Raw genomic sequence first — 16,301 nt, forward strand, 5'->3', positions numbered from 1 at the left:
TAAATAACTTGTTATGGTGTTTCGTCAATATGCAACTCGTTGTATATTGAGCTCCACTTAATTGGTAGTTTTGCTTGTTGCACTTTGCCATGCCATGCATATTTAAACCGGACATGCATCATCCTTGATTGTGCATCATGCCATGTTTATGCTTGTTGGTTTACCATGTTGTTTGCTTCTTTCCGGTATTGCTTCTTCGGGTTAGTTCTGATAATGTCGCGTTTGTGAGGATCCGTTCGACTACGTTCGTTTTTCTTCTTCATGGACTCGTTCTTCTTTCTTGCGGGATCTCAGGCAAGATGACCATACCCTCGAAATCACTTCTATCTTTGCTTGCTAGATGCTCGCTCTTTTGCTATGCCTATGCTACGATACCTACCACTTGCTTATCATGCCTCCCATATTGTTGAACCAAGCCTCTAACCCACCTTGTCCTAGCAAACCGTTTTTTGGCTATGTTACCGCTTTGCACAGCCCCTCTTATAGCGTTGTTAGTTACAGGTGAAGATTGGAGCTTGTTCCTTGTTGGAACATGGAGATGTTGGAACATGTTTACTTGTTGGGATATCACAATATCTCTTATTTAATTAATGCATCTATATACTTGGTAAAGGGTGGAAGGCTCGGCCTTATGCCTGGTGTTTTGTTCCACTCTTGCCGCCCTAGTTTCCGTCATATCGGTGTTATGTTCCCGGATTTTGCATTCCTTACGCGGTTGGGTTATAATGGGAACCCCTTGATAGTTCGCCTTGAATAAAACTCCTCCAGCAATGCCCAACATTGGTTTTACCATTCGCCACCTAGCCTTTTCTTTTCCCTTGGGAGTCGCGCTCCTGAGGGTCATCATTATTTTACCCCCCCGGGCCAGTGCTCCTCTGAGTGTTGGTCCAAACTAGAGCCCTATGCAGCGCCCCCTCGGGGAAACTCGAGGTTTGGTTTTAGTTGTATGGAGCGCTCATCTGAGTGTGCCCTGAGAACGAGATATGTGCAGCTCCTATCGGGATTTTGTCGGCACATTGGGGCGGTGTTGCTGGTCTTGTTTTACCATTGTTGAAATGTCTTGTAACCTGGATGCCGAGTTTGATCGGAATGTCTTGGGAGAAGGAATATCCTTCGTTGACCGTGAGAGCTTGTGATGGGCTAAGTTGGGACACCCCTGCAGGGTTTTGAACTTTCGAAAGCCGTGCCTGCGGTTATGGGCAGATGGGAATTTGTTGATGTCCGGTTGTAGAAAACCTGAAGTTGACCTTAACTAAAATACATCAACCGCGTGTGTAACTGTGATGGTCTCTTTTCGGCGGAGTCTGGGAAGTGAACACGGTGTTGGAGTTATGCTTGTCATAGGTTGTTCTAGGATCACTTCTTGATCATAGTTTCTCGATCATGCTTTGCCTTCTCCTCTCGCTCTCTTTTGTGTATGTTAGCCACCATATATTCTAGTCACTTGCTGCAGCTCCACCTCATACCTTTTACCCTTCCTATAAGCTTAAATAGTTTTGATCGCGAGGGTGTGAGATTGCTGAGTCCCCGTGACTCACAGATACTTCCAAAACCAGTTTGCAGGTGCCGATGTTACCGTGCAGATGATGCAACCAAGCTCAAGGAGGAGCTCAATGAAGATCTTGTCCTTTGTGTTGTTTCGTTCTAGTTGATTAGTAGTGGAGCCCAGTTGGCATCGATCGGGGATCTATGTAGCATTTGGGGTAGTCTTCTTTTATTTTGGGTTCCGTAGTCGGACCTTGTGTGTTTCTAGATGATGTAATGTTATATTCATGTAATTGTGTGAAGTGGCGATTCTAAGCCAACTATGTATATCTTTCCCGTATGTATTACATGGGTTGTTTGAAGATTACCTCACTTGCGACATTGCTTTCAATGCGGTTATGCCTCTAAGTTGTGCATCGACACGTGGGAGATATAGCCGCATCGAGGGCGTTACAAGTTGGTATCAGAGCCTTCCCCGACCTTAGGAGCCCCCTGCTTGATCGAATCGCTTGCATTATTGAGTCTAGAAAAATGTTTTGAGTCATTTAGGAATTATATATATCGGAGAGTTAGGAATTCTTTTTACTCCCCAGTCCCTTCATCGCTCTAGTGAGGCATCCTGACATAGAGTTTTGACTCTTCTCTTCTCAAATTTCACTAAAAAAAATTTAGGATCACACGGGTATCTTGGAATCGTTCTGATGGTTTTGTGACAAGAACATTGTTCTTGGTGCCTCCTGACATTTAGGGGTTGTGGCAGTGTCCCGGGAAGTTGAGCTCCGAGGTGTTGTCCTCACAATTTTATCGTTGCAGTTCTGGAATACCTGAGTTTAGTTTCACCGACATCGAAAATCTCTTTTATGCAGTTGTTGGTGAGATAACCTCGATGCCACCCAGTACTGGGGCGGGAGTTCGGGAGTATTGCCATAACTCGTATAACGGATGCTTTTCGAAGGTTGAGGTAGACGATTTCCGAAGGTTTCTTGGTTATGTGTTGAAGGATGGATACAGCTGGATGTAGGATTTGCTAGTTTTGGGTGAGATTTTATGCTTCCCCTGTATCCCCAACACCTGATTGCATAACCGAAAAATTTCAGGAGTTTATAAGTGGGAATTCAAGTAGCTCCTAGGATATCTTTCTGACAAATGTATGATATGAAATTGGGGTTCGATGTCTAGTGGTCCGCCTATCCACGGTTGGTTTTACAGTGGTATTGTTGTGTCTTAAAGAGTCCTTGGCTATGCCGACTCGGGGACGCTTCGTATGTCATGTGCACTGCCTTGTACATGATGGTGTTGTACGATCGAGCCCGTGTAGGCCCCACCACGAAAACTTCGGACGAAATCTCTATCATATGTTTGTTCCGGCTTATGTTGCAAGCCAATCCTTTGTTTTGTTTTTGAGTTCTGGTATTCGAGTTGCTTCGAAGTCAAATATTGATTCCATACCGTTCCTAGGCAGTGTTCTCATGTTCCTATGTGAATACCAATCCTTCATGATCATCGAGATCGTCATGTCAATCTGTTTCAACCGGCGTGTTTCTCTTCAAGTGGATCCGATCATTTCAACATCCGCAAGATCAACTCAAGTCTTCTCAATGGTGTTTGTTTCATTCGTCTCCAAGTTGCCTTTGTTTTCCCGCCCACCCTCCCTTTTTCTTCGACGACTCGGAATTCTTAATCAAGTATCCATCTTATTGGTTATGAAGTCTCTCCATTCTTTTCCATCAATATTCTTATCCGGTGATTCTCATGAAGATTCTAACGGAGATTCAAGTTCATCATTTTTCATTCTCTTTCTTATCCAGTTGATTTAATTCAAGTTTTCGGTGTTGACCATATCCTTTTTCCTCGTTTCAAATATCTTCTCATACCGGTGCACCTGTTAATCATCCACTTCTCACTATTCAATTGCTCCGGAGTGCTCAAGATATCTCGAAGATTCGTGTTTTCCACTCTACATTCGTTCAAGCTCTTTCGAGGATGTTATCTCATTCAAGTCATTTAATTCAACCTGTGCAATCTCTCTTTTCAAGTAATCGTTCTACGATGTTTCTTTTGTGTGGGCCCTAACCCACAGGTCTTTTCCCAGGATCTTACCTGACTCTTCTTATTTTCCCGGCGTTACTCTCAAATTCTTTTCCAAGTTTGACGTAAGAATGAGTTATCATCAGTCAAATGCTTTCCTCCTTGACCATTCAAATTCTCTCATCGTTGGTTCAACCTTTCCAGTTTTCATCCTGGAGTATCTCAACAATTCATGATGGTGTTTCCCGTCGTCATTCTCAGATTTTGAAGACCGAAGAAGATTTTTTCTCTCAATCTTGCTCCATTCTCTTCATGATTCGTGATTCTAGCTTGTTGCCATCCTCTTATAATTATTTTCGATTGTTGGAATTCTTTTCACCCATCCGGAGCATTTCATGAGTTTTTTTCCATTTCTTTTCCCCGAACGTCATCTTTTCAAATATCACTCATTCCCAGCTTTCAGCTCTCATACTCTAAATCATACCGGTGGTTAAATCAAGGATTCTCTAATCAGCTCGTAATCTCTTCGTTCTCATGGATCTAAATTCTCTCAAGCATCTTCGTTTATTTGCTAATCCTTCCCGGTGTTTCTTCATGTTTTATTCGTTCTTTTTCAATTTTTACGGTGGTTTGTTCAAGAGTGCTTCTCTTTCGTTATCATATCAATTCATTTGTTGTTTTCAATCCTATCGGTGGATTCGTCGAAGACCTTCCCAAGTCTGACGCTATATCTCTCTTAATCTTTTCTACGAGTATAAGTAATATGTCAAATCCTTTGATTGTCATCAATTTAATTGGTGAAGGATAAGCATAATGTAATTCTTATTCTTGTTTCATCGGGTGAACTAAATTCCCCATTCCGGAGGCGCATCAAATTCTTGTTTCCATTTGTTCATCTTTCTTTTCTGGAGTTGCAAGTTTTCTCTTTATATCGTCGCAAAGCTTCATCTAATCATTGCATGGCTTCAACCTTACTCTTCTCATCTTTCTTTTCGTTAGATCATTCTTTTGTTTACCGGAGTTCTTCATGAAGTTTCTGCATGATGGTCCATAAAGGACTTAATCCGTTGTCGAAACGTTCATCAAGATTATTTTCAGGGGAGTTCAAGCTTTCTTCTTCTTGCAATCCGGAGTGCAATTCTTCCTTCCGTATCAATAGAGGTGGTATTATATCATTCTTGATAATTTGAGTTCATGTTTCATGATTCACATGTTGTCAAGAATGAGGTATTTAAACCCATCACTTTCTTCATTGGAATTATCTTGGGTTATATTTCACCTAAAGCTTTCCTTTAAGGATTGTCGCTCTTATGGTGGTTATCAATGATCCAAGTTCTTCATTTATCCTCCCGGTGAGATTGGTTCTCGTCTCCTTGTTCTTATCAATCCAATTTTTTTTGTGAGTGGCAGGTTGTCACCTCATAATTTGGGATGTATTCCATAAGACCATATCAAGTTTATTCTTTTCATTGTTGGTGTTCCAACAACTCCGTTCGACCCTTCTCCTAAAGATGCCTCTTCAAGCTCTTTTGTGGCAGAAGGTGGCATTTTCTTCTCCATTCTCCTATCTCAATTATCTATATTCTATTCTTTTGTTCCGGAGGCATTGTGATGTTGCTCTCTTCTACCCATCTTTTTGTTTTGTCATAATAGTGTTCTTTTCTTTGCTTATCCATTCAACTGGAGTGTCGTGTTTTCTTTCGAGCTCTCTCATCTTATCAAATTTTGCATCCCTTCTCAGTCGAAGTGTTGTCTAAATTATATCAGTCTTATTCCTTCTCTATCTTGTTTTAACCGGAGTGTTGTATCTATTATTCCTCTTCTAACCGGAGTCTCATCCAAGTGCTTTCATTTTGCAAAGCTCATATTCTGTACCTCCATTTCCAACCAGAGTGCTGTTCGAATTAGTTCTTCCTTGTTCCTTTTTTTAACGGAGTGTCTTCAACTTCGTTCATCTCCGTTTATTCTATTCTCGGAAATGGCTTAACCTTTCAAGGTTCTTTGGTCTCACTCGTTTGTCGAAGAAGCAACTTAGTTTTAACTCTTCTCTTCCTCTTCTTTTTCCCTCCGATGCCATCCTAGATCTCGGGACGAGATCCTCTTGTAGTGGTGGAGTGTTGTAACGCCCCAATACCGCAGCTTCAGATGCCTTCCAGGGTTTCCGGGTTTCGTCGTGTGATTTGTTTGGTCCCTTGCATTTCATCTTTGCATCATGTGCATTGCATCATGTCATCATGCAACCCATTTTAAAAACTCAACCAAAGAAACCGTATGGATCTTCGATCCATTTAAACCGAGGGAATTCACATGGTGAGTTCTCTTTATAACATATCATCCCAGTATTTAGGGACCTACTATAAATATTCCGTTAGTTTGGAATTAACCGCAAACACACTTGCAATTTAAACTCTCAAGTGTCTTCTACTTCAAGTTTCACCTCCAAACTTTGCCAACAATTCTTTTCCCTTTTATCGAGGCTCTTCCTGTTTTCCTAGCATTTTTGGACTCTTAAAAAACCTTGAGTTTATTCAAACCATTAGAATTAAATTCAAATGTATTTGACTTTAGATCTTTCAATCATGCCACTTTCATTTTCCTAGATCGAGCTCAGTTTTGTGAGTCTAAAAAATACCCCTTTGCCTAAGTCCCTTCTCTTCCCTTTTTATTTTTCTTTCCTTTTTTTTCTTTCTTTCTCTGGTATGAGTGAATGAGGGAGAGAGGAGAACCCTAGTGCAGCCCAGTCGGTCAGTTGGGCCTCCAGCAGCCTCGTCCCACCAGTGGCCCAAGGCCCAGTCACGCCCCCGTAAACCTAGCGAGCCCCTCCTCCTCGTTCCCTTCCGTCGCCGCTGGCCCGATCCCCATCTCACTGCTCGATACCCAACCTCTCGCTCCCGTGCCTGATCGATCCAGCGCCTCCAAGGGCGACGCCCGATTCCCGCGGCCCTGACCTCGGCCTCGGCCATGGTGCCGCGCCGCCGAACACCAGCAGGACGCCGCCCATGGACGCGCCCATCCCCGAGCATCGATCCGGCCCTCGTCGAGCCTCCGTGCAGCAGCCGCCTCCCTGGATGCGTCTCTGGTATCTCCGTCGTCCAGCCACGCCGGAGGGAGCTCCTCGAAGCCGGCGCCGTGTTCCTCCAGCACCACCACCAGGCTGCCCTCTCCTTCCCCCTGCACAGGAGCTCATAGCCACCACCATGGCGCGTCTTGCTACTCCCCCCAGCACTCAATCCTTCCCTTCTACTCCCTGAGTCATGGCACTTCGCCGCTCTTTTGCTCGCCTGCCTTGCCTCGCGCGACCTGCATGGCCGCCGGCCATGGATGCTATCGTGCTGGCCTACAGCTTCGAGTGCGCTGCTGTGCCTTGCTACTCCTTCTTCGTACGACAACAGATGACCTCCGTTGAGCTCGCCCGGACACCGTCGACCTTGGCGTGGCCCTGCCTCCGCTAGCAGTCTCCTGCTGTCGGCGTTTCCATGGGTTCGGGGAGCCCCAAGTCATGTCCGTGGCCTTCATGTCTATTGATGCTCCACTGTTTTCTTTCTCCATCGTCTCCCCGAGCTCGTCAAATCCTGTACCCGGAGCCCAAGTCGGAAGACTGCGTGGATGTACATCTCATTTGTGCCATTTTGGATTATCCAGGACGTTTCGGGTTTCTTCAAGTACCATTACGCCCGGAGACCACGGTTCCATGAACATCTACTTCCACTACCATCGCCGTGGATCCAACAAGTTTGCGAGTACGACTACTTCCCACGACGACCTTGTATCACTACTGTCCAAATGATCGCTGATGAACGATAGGACGACTACTTCTACCGCCGTCGCCGTGAACATCTACTTCCACTACCGTCGCCGAAATCGCGAGAACCTGCCGAAATCGCGAGAACCTCTACTGACGACCTCAGAACATGTACAACGAGCCTTGTCAAAGACTCGTACCTCTACCGCTTCCCGAACTTGTACCACGACGACCGTGAACGACTACTTCCTCTACGAACTCGAACCGCTCTGAGAATGCTCCCTTGTAAGGTATAACCTCGACACGACCGTCCATGGACCGAATGCATGTTTTGTGATACGAGATGAACCCCGTGTTTGCAGCTTGCCCATTTGTTATGTGGACGACCCTCGGTTGCCATGCCGCCGACACATGGGACATCTGGTATCCGGGAGCGCCCCACCTTCTTTTGCTCGCTCCCGCCATTTCCTTTTGCACTGGTATCTCTATGAGCTACCGGAACCGATATATTGCCGTGGCATCACTTTCGAATTCGTTGCCGTGGCACCCCTTTCGTTTCCGCCACGATGCAAATGCCTCATATCTTATCGTGCCAACATTTTCATAAATACTGCATAAAACTTGCACATGTCATCCGCATCATGATAACAACAATTAAAATGTTTAAATTGGTGTTGCATTAAACTACTAAGGCATATGGGGATTTATAGGATTTGTTGTTTGTTATATCTGGCCCCATTTAAATTGTTTAGATGTTGTAGTGTTGTTATGCCTCACCTCTTGCCATGTTAATCAAGACTTAATATTGTTGGGTAGTTAAATGAGATCAAACTATATAAATTGTTGTGGTGTTTCGTCAATATTCAACTTGTTGTATATTGAGCTCCACTTAATTGGTAGTTTTGCTTCTTGCACTTTGCCATGCCATGCATATTTAAATCGGACATGCATCATCCTTGATTGTGGATCATGACATGTTTATGCTTGTTGGTTTACCATGTTGTTTGCTTCTTTCCGGTGTTGCTTCTTCGGGTTAGTTCCGATAACGTCGCGTTTGTGAGGATCCGTTCGACTACGTTCATTTTTCTTCTTCATCGACTTGTTCTTCTTCCTTGCGGGATCTCCGGCAAGATGACCATACCCTCGAAATCACTTCTATCTTTGCGTGCTAGATGCTCGCTCTTTTGCTATGCCTATGCTACGATACCTACCACTTGCTTATCATGCCTCCCATATTGTTGAACCAAGCCTCTAACCCACCTTGTCCTAGCAAACCGTTGTTTGGCTATGTTACCGCTTTGCACAGCCCCTCTTATAGTGTTGTTAGTTGTAGGTGAAGATTGGAGCTTGTTCCTTGTTGGAACATGGAGATGTTGGAACATGTTTACTAGTTGGGATATCACAATATCTCTTATTTAATTAATTCATCTATATACTTGGTAAAGGGTGGAAGGCTCGGCCTTATGCCTGGTGTTTTGTTCCACTCTTGCCGCCCTAGTTTCCGTCATATCGGTGTTATGTTCCCGGATTTTGCGTTCCTTACGCGGTTGGGTTATAATGGGAACCCCTTGACAGTTCTCCTTGAATAAAAATCCTCCAGCAATGCCCAACATTGGTTTTACCATTCGCCACCTAGCCTTTTCTTTTCCCTTGGGAGTCACGCTCCTGAGGGCATCATTATTTTACCCCCCCGGGCCAGTGCTCCTCTGAGTGTTGGTCCAAACTAGAGCCCTGTGCAGCGCCCCCTCGGGGAAACTCGAGTTTGGTTTTAGTTGTATGGAGCACTCATCTGAGTGTGCCCTGAGAACGAGATATGTGCAGCTCCTATTGGGATTTTGTCGGAACATTGGGGCGGTGTTGCTACTCTTGTTTTACCATTGTCGAAATGTCTTGTAACCGGGATTCCGAGCCCGATCGAGTCTTCCTGGGAGAAGGAATATCCTTCGTTGACCGTGAGAGCTTGTGATGGGCTAAGTTGGGACACCCCTACAGGGTTTTGAACTTTCGAAAGCCGTGCCCGCGGTTATGGGAAGATAGGAATTCGTTAATGTCCGGTTGTAGAAAACCTGAACTTAACTTAATTAAAATGCATCAACCGTGTGTGTTGCCATGATGGTCTCTTTCCGGCGGATTTCGGGAAGTGAACACGGTGTTGGAGTACACTTGATCGTAGGTTGCTCTAGGATCACGTCTTGATCATAGATTCTCGACCATGCTTTGCCTTCTCTTCTTGCTCTCATTTGCGTATGTTAGCCACCATATATGCTAGTGCTTGCTGCAGCTCCACCTCATTCCTTTTACCTACCCATAAGCTTAAATAGTATTGATCGTGAGGGTGTGAGATTGCTGAGTCCCCATGACTCACAGATACTTCCAAAACCAGTTTGCAGGTGCCGATGTTACCGTGCAGATGATGCAACCAAGCTCAAGGAGGAGCTCGATGAAGATCTTATCCTTTGTGTTGTTTCGTTCTGGTTGATTAGTAGTGGAGCCCAGTTGGCGTCGATCGGGGATCTTTGTAGCATTTGGGGTAGTCTTCTTTTATTTTGGGTTCCGTAATCGGACCTTGTGTGTTTCTGGATGATGTAATGTTATATTCATGTAATTGTGTGAAGTGGCGATTGTAAGCCAATTATGTATATCTTTCCGTTATGTGTTACATGGGTTGTGTGAAGATTACCTCACTTGCGACATTGCTTTCAATGCGGTTATGACTCTAAGTCGTGCTTCGACATGTGGGAGATATAGCCGCAACGAGGGCATTACAAGTTGGTATTAGAGCCTTCCCCGACCTTAGGAGCCCCCTGCTTGATCGAATCGCTAGCGTTATTGAGTCTAGAAAAATGTTTTGAGTCATTTAGGAATTATATATATTGGAGAGTTAGGAATTCTTTTTACTCCCCAGTCCCTTCATCGCTCTGGTGAGGCATCCTGACGTAGAGTTTTGACTCTTCTCTTCTCAAATTTCACTAAAAAAATTTAGGATCACACGGGTATCTTGGAATCGTTCCGATGGTTTTGTGATGAGAACATTGTTCTTGGTGCCTCCTGACATTTAGGGGTTGTGGCAGTGTCCCGGGGAGTTGAGCTCCGAGGTGTTGTCCTCACAATTTTATAGTTGCAGTTCTGGAATACCTGAGTTTAGTTTCGCCGACATCGAAAATCTCTTTTATGCAGTTGTTGGTGAGATAACCTAGACGCCACCCAGTACTGGGCGGGAGTTCGGGAGTATTGTCATAACTCATATAACGGATGCTTTTCGAAGGTTGAGGTAGATGATTTCCGAAGGTTTCTTGGTTATGTGTTGAAGGATGCATACAGCTGGTTGTAGGATTTGCTAGTTTTGGGTGAGATTTTATGCTTCCCCTGTATCCCCAACACCTGATTGCATAACCAAAAAATTCGGGAGTTTATAAGTGGGAATTCAAGTAGCTCCTAGGATATCTTTCCGACAAATGTATGATCTGAAATTGGGGTTCGACGTCTAGTGGTCCGCCTATCCACGGTTGGTTTTACAGTGGTCTCGTTTTGTCTTAAAGAGTCCTTGGCTATGCTGACTCGGGGACGCTTCGTATGTCATGTGCACTGCCTTGTACATGATGGTGTTGTACGATCGAGCCTGTGTAGGCCCCACCACGAAAACTTCGGACGAAATCTCTATCATATGTTTGTTCCGGCTTATGTTGCAAGCCAATCCTTTGTTTTGTTTTGTGTTGTGGTATTCGAGTTGCTTCGAAGTCAAATGTTGATTCCATACCTTTCGTAAGCGGTGTTCTCATGTTCCTATGTGAATACCAATCCTTCAAGATCATCGAGATGGTCATGTCAATCCGTTTCAACCGACGTGTTTCTCTTCAAGTGGATCCGATCATTTCAACATCCGCAAGATCAACTCAAGTCTTCTCAACGGTGTTTGTTTCATTCGTCTCCAAGTTGCCTTTGCTTTCCCGCCCACCCTCCCTTTTTCTTGGACGACTCAGAATTCTTAATCAAGTATCCATCTTATTGGTTATGAAGTCTCTCCATTCTTTTCCATCAATATTCTTATCCGGTGATTCTCATGAAGATTCTAACGGAGATTCAAGTTCATCATTTTTCATTCTATTTCTTCTTCGATGGATTTAATTCAAGTTTTCGGTGTTGACCATATCCTTTTTCCTCGTTTCAAGTATCTTCTCATGCCGGTGCACCTCTTAATCATCCACTTCTCACTATTCAATTGCTCCGGAGTGCTCAAGATATCTCGAAGATTCGTGTTTTCCACTCTACATTCGTTCAAGCACTTTCGAGGATGTTATCTCATTCAAGGCATTTAATTCAACCAGTGCAATCTCTCTTTTCAAGTAATCGTTCTACGGTGTTTCTTTTGAGTGGGCCCTAACCCATAGGTCTTTTCCTAGGATCTTACCTGACTCTTCTTATTTTCCCGGCGTTACTCTCAAATTCTTTTCCAAGTTTGACATAAGAATGAGTTATCATGAGTCAAATGCTTTCCTCCTTCACCTTTCAAATTCTTTCATCGTTGGTTCAACCTTTCCATTTTCATCCCGGAGTATCTCAACAATTCATGATGGTTTTTCCCGTCGTCATTCTCAGATTTTGAAGACCGAAGAAGATTTTCTCTCTCAATCTTGCTCCATTCTCTTCAAGATTTGTGATTCTAGCTTGTTGCCATCCTCTTATAATTGTTTTCGATTGTTGGAATTCTTTTCACCCATCCGGAGCATTTCATGAGTTTTTTCCATTTCTTTTCCCTGAAGGTCATCATTTCAAATATCACACATTCCCAGCTTTCAGCTCTCATACTCTAAATCATACCGGTGCTTAAATCAAGGATTCTCTAATCATCTCGTAATCTCTTCGTTCTCATGGATCTAAATTCTCTCAAGCATCTTCGTTTATTTGCTAATCCTTCCTGGTGTTTCTTCATGTTTTATTCGTTCTTTTTCAATTTTTACGGTGGTTCGTTCAAGCGTGCTTCTCTTCCGTTATCATATCAATTCATTTGTTGTTTTCAATCCTACCGGTGGATTCGTCGAAGACCTTCCCAAGTCTGACGCTATATCTCTCTTATTCTTTTCTACGAGTATAAGTAATATGTCAAATCCTTTAATTGTCATCAATTTAATTGGCGAAGGATAAGCATAATGTAATTCTTATTCTTGTTTCATCGGGTGAACTAAATTCCCCATTCCGGAGGCTCATCAAATTCTTGTTTCCATTTGTTCATATTTCTTTTCCGGAGTTCCAAGTTTTCTCTTTATATCGTCGCAAAGCTTCATCTAATCATTGCAAGGCTTCAACCTTACTCTTCTCATCTTTCTTTTCGTTTGATCATTCTTTTGTTTACCGGAGTTCTTCATGAAGTTTCTGCATGATGGTCCATAAAGGACTTAATCCGTTCTCGAAACGTTCATCAAGATTATTTTCAGGGGAGTTCAAGCTTTCTTCTTCTTGCAATCCGGAGTGCAATTCTTCCTTCCGTATCAATAGAGGTGGTATTATATCATTCTTGATAATTTGAGTTCATGTTTCATGATTCACATGTTGTCAAGAATGAGGTATTTAAACCCATTACTTTCTTCATTGGAATTATCTTGGGTTATATATCACCTAAAGCTTTCCTTTAAGGATTGTCGCTCTTATGGTGGTTATCAATGATCCAAGTTCTTCATTTATCCTCCCGGTGAGATAGCTTCTCGTCTCCTTGTTCTTATCAATCCAATTTTTTTTCTGTGAGTGGGAGGTTGTCACCTCATAATTTGAGATATATTCCATAAGACCATATCAAGTTTATTCTTTTCATTGTTGGTGTTCCAACAACTCCGTTCGACCCTTCTCCTAAAGATGCCTCTTCAAGCTCTTTTGTGGTAGAAGTTGGCATTTTCTTTTCAATTCTCCTATCTCAATTATCTATATTCTATTCTTTTGTTCCGGAGGCATTGTGATGTTGCTCTGTTCTACCCATCTTCTTGTTTTATCATGATAGTGTTCTTTTCTTTGCTTATCCATTCAACTGGAGTATCGTGTTTTCTTTCGAGCTCTCTCATCTTATCAAATTTTGCATCCCTTCTTAGTCGAAGTGCTGTCCATATTATATCAGTCTTATTCCTTCTCTATCTTGTTTTAACCGGAGTGTTGTCTCTATTATTCCTCTTCTAACCGGAGACTCATCCAAGTGCTTTCATTTTGCAAAGCTCATATTTTGTACCTCCATTTCCAACCGGAGTGCTGTTCGAATTTGTTCTTCCCTGTTCCTTTTTTTAATGGAGTGTCTTCAACTTCGTTCATCTCCGTTTATTCTATTCTCGGAAATGGCCTAACCTTTCAAGGTTCTTTGGTCTCACTCGTTTGTCAAAGAAGCAACTTAGTTTTACCTCTTCGCTTCCTCTTCTTTTCCCCTCCGGTGCCATCCTAGATCTCGGGACGAGATCCTCTCGTAGTGATGGAGTGTTGTAACGCCCCAATACCGGAGCTTCAGATGCCTTCTAGGGTTTCTGGGTGTCGTCGTGTGATTTGTTTGGTCTGTTGCATTTCATCTTTGCATCATGTGCATTGCATCATGTCATCATGCAACCTGTCGGTGTACTAGAATAGGGGTACCCTAGTACCCCGAACTTGTGCACGGGCAGTTGCAGCACCCCGTGGCAAGGCTTGCCGGGTGAACGCCAAGATCCTCCGTGGTTCCCTTGGGGCCATTCAAGAACAAAGTATTTAAGCTCAAGAGACAAGGCCCCGGCAAGAGGAGCTTGCCGGGAAGGCCAACCAAGGCACTCCAAGAAACTTGCCGCGACGCGCCACGCGCTCAGGCAACAAGGCCCCGGCAAGAGGAGCTTGCCGGGAAGACCAACCAAGGTACCTCGAGGCCCGGTGAGTGACAAGCTTCCGGACCCGACAAGATAACAGCAGCGGCAAGGCGCTTGCCGCGGCAGGCGGCCACTCTGTGCCCACGCTCCAGCGCATCCACCAACGTGTCACTCTAGGGGCCTCTCCAGGCGCGCGTGGCGGGAGGCTGTGCAGCCAGCGGTGCGCAGTGGCATGCGAAGCTGACAAGATCGCCATCGTGGCGAACGGTGGCGCCCCTAACGGTCCTTTTCTGCACTGTTTGGGCGACTCAGACGGGCATTTAATGCCCTTGTCCCCTGCCGTCAGGGTTAGGTAGGGTGCACTATACAAGTAACTGTACCAACCACGTCACTTTTTACATTTGTACCCTTCTCTGCGTTGCCACCTGTCGGTGACCCCTTTAGCGTATAAAAGGAGGCCCATGCGCAACGTAGAGGGGGTTGGACAGGTTCGCGAGGTTCAACTGGTTCGGAATCCAGAAAAACACTACGCTCTCTCTCTGGAGCAAGAACACGAAATAATCAAACAAGCAGCAGTTGGAGTGTTATCTCTCCGGAGAGCTCCGAAGCTGGGTAAACTGCTCGTGTGCTTCGCCTCGATCTGCTCTTCGTGTGATCTCCGCCCCCCGCCGAACCGAAAGGGGCTCGGTCTGCCGGCCCCATAGGTGTTCGTGGATCAGTTTCCCCGACATCTTTGGCGCGCCAGGTAGGGGGCGTCGAGATTGTGTGAACCTGATCCGGCGTTCACACGAGCTAGATCTTCATTCCCTTCATCAACATGCCACCGAAGAAGAATACTTTGGCGGCAGCCGCTCCGTCCACGTCACTTCCGCCACCGTTGGAGCAAACGGGTGGTGGAATGGACGCCGGCAGAAGAATGGACGTCGACGAGGAAGCTTATGATGCTGCCGGGTCCAAGGACAAGGCTGCACAAACCTCGGCGACTGTACATGTTCCGCGCCACTCTCAGGAGGTGCAAGACCAACAGCGTCATGGCACTTGCAGTGCCATACGCATGATAGGCCAAGACCAAGCTGGTGGATCTCGGGGCGCTCAAGACCAGCATGCACGCCAGCGTGCTGGCACGAGCGGGGCACGGTCGCCTGGACGGGATACTGCTCCTTCTAACATAGTTAGAAGTCCGAGCATGTCCCGCTCCTCGTGCCGTCAGCCACTGCCACCCACCACTCCAGCAGAAGCTTTGGCGCGAGCTCAACTGCTCCTAGATTACCCTCCGACGTCAGACAAGATCGACGAATGGAGGGCCACCATTCAGAGTCTCATCGGCTACGCCAACGGCGACACTCCATGGCGGTCGAGCGCGTCACCGCCGCGGCAGGGTTGCCGGACGCGAGCCGGTGGCGACGAAACGGGTGGAGGTGCAACTACCATGCAATCACCGCCCCGAAGGCCAAGATCGCCGACTCGCTGGATCCACCTCGACAACGACTCCACCGCATCATCGGATCCACGAGCTCGTCGCGATCAGCGCCAAGTTCTTCATGATCGACAACAAGAAGACGCTCGAACTCGCATCGAGCGCCAAAGAGAAGCGCGACGTCAATCCGACAAGCGTGCTGGGCCCTCTGTTGACATGCATGCGCCAAGGGAACCAGGCGATCTGCCGTACGCGGTAGGTTGCCCTGCGTTCACTCGTGAGCTGCGGCAAGTCCAGTGGCCCAACACGAAGAACTTCAAACCAGACGTACCGAAGAAGTACGACGGCAAGACGCATCCGTCGGAGTTCCTCAGCATCTACACCATTGCGGTGCAGGCTGCCGAGGGACGGGATGACAAGATCCTTGCCAACTACTTCCCGCTGGTCCTCAAGCCCAACGTCAGATCCTGGCTCATGCACTTGCCGGACAACTCCATATCCTCTTGGGCTGATCTGTGCCATCAGTTTGTCGGCGCCTTCACAGGCGGACACAAGCCTCATGGCCAGGAGAGTGATCTTCATCTGCTTGCTCAGAAGGAAGGAGAGCCCTTGCGCAAGTACATTCAGAGATTCAGCAGTGTGCAGCACAACATCCCAGACGTCCACCCTACCGCGGTGATCAGCACGTTCCATCAGAACGTGCGAAACCACGGGATGCGGGAGGAAATGGCGATGTGCAAGATCAGGGACGTCAGTGAGTTATATGCACTGGCCAAAAAGTGTGCACGTGCTGAGGAAGGGAGGAGACTCCCCGGAGAGAATG

Source organism: Triticum dicoccoides, chromosome 3A, assembly GCF_002162155.2.
Source record: "Triticum dicoccoides isolate Atlit2015 ecotype Zavitan chromosome 3A, WEW_v2.0, whole genome shotgun sequence".
Taxonomy (NCBI): domain Eukaryota; kingdom Viridiplantae; phylum Streptophyta; class Magnoliopsida; order Poales; family Poaceae; genus Triticum; species Triticum dicoccoides.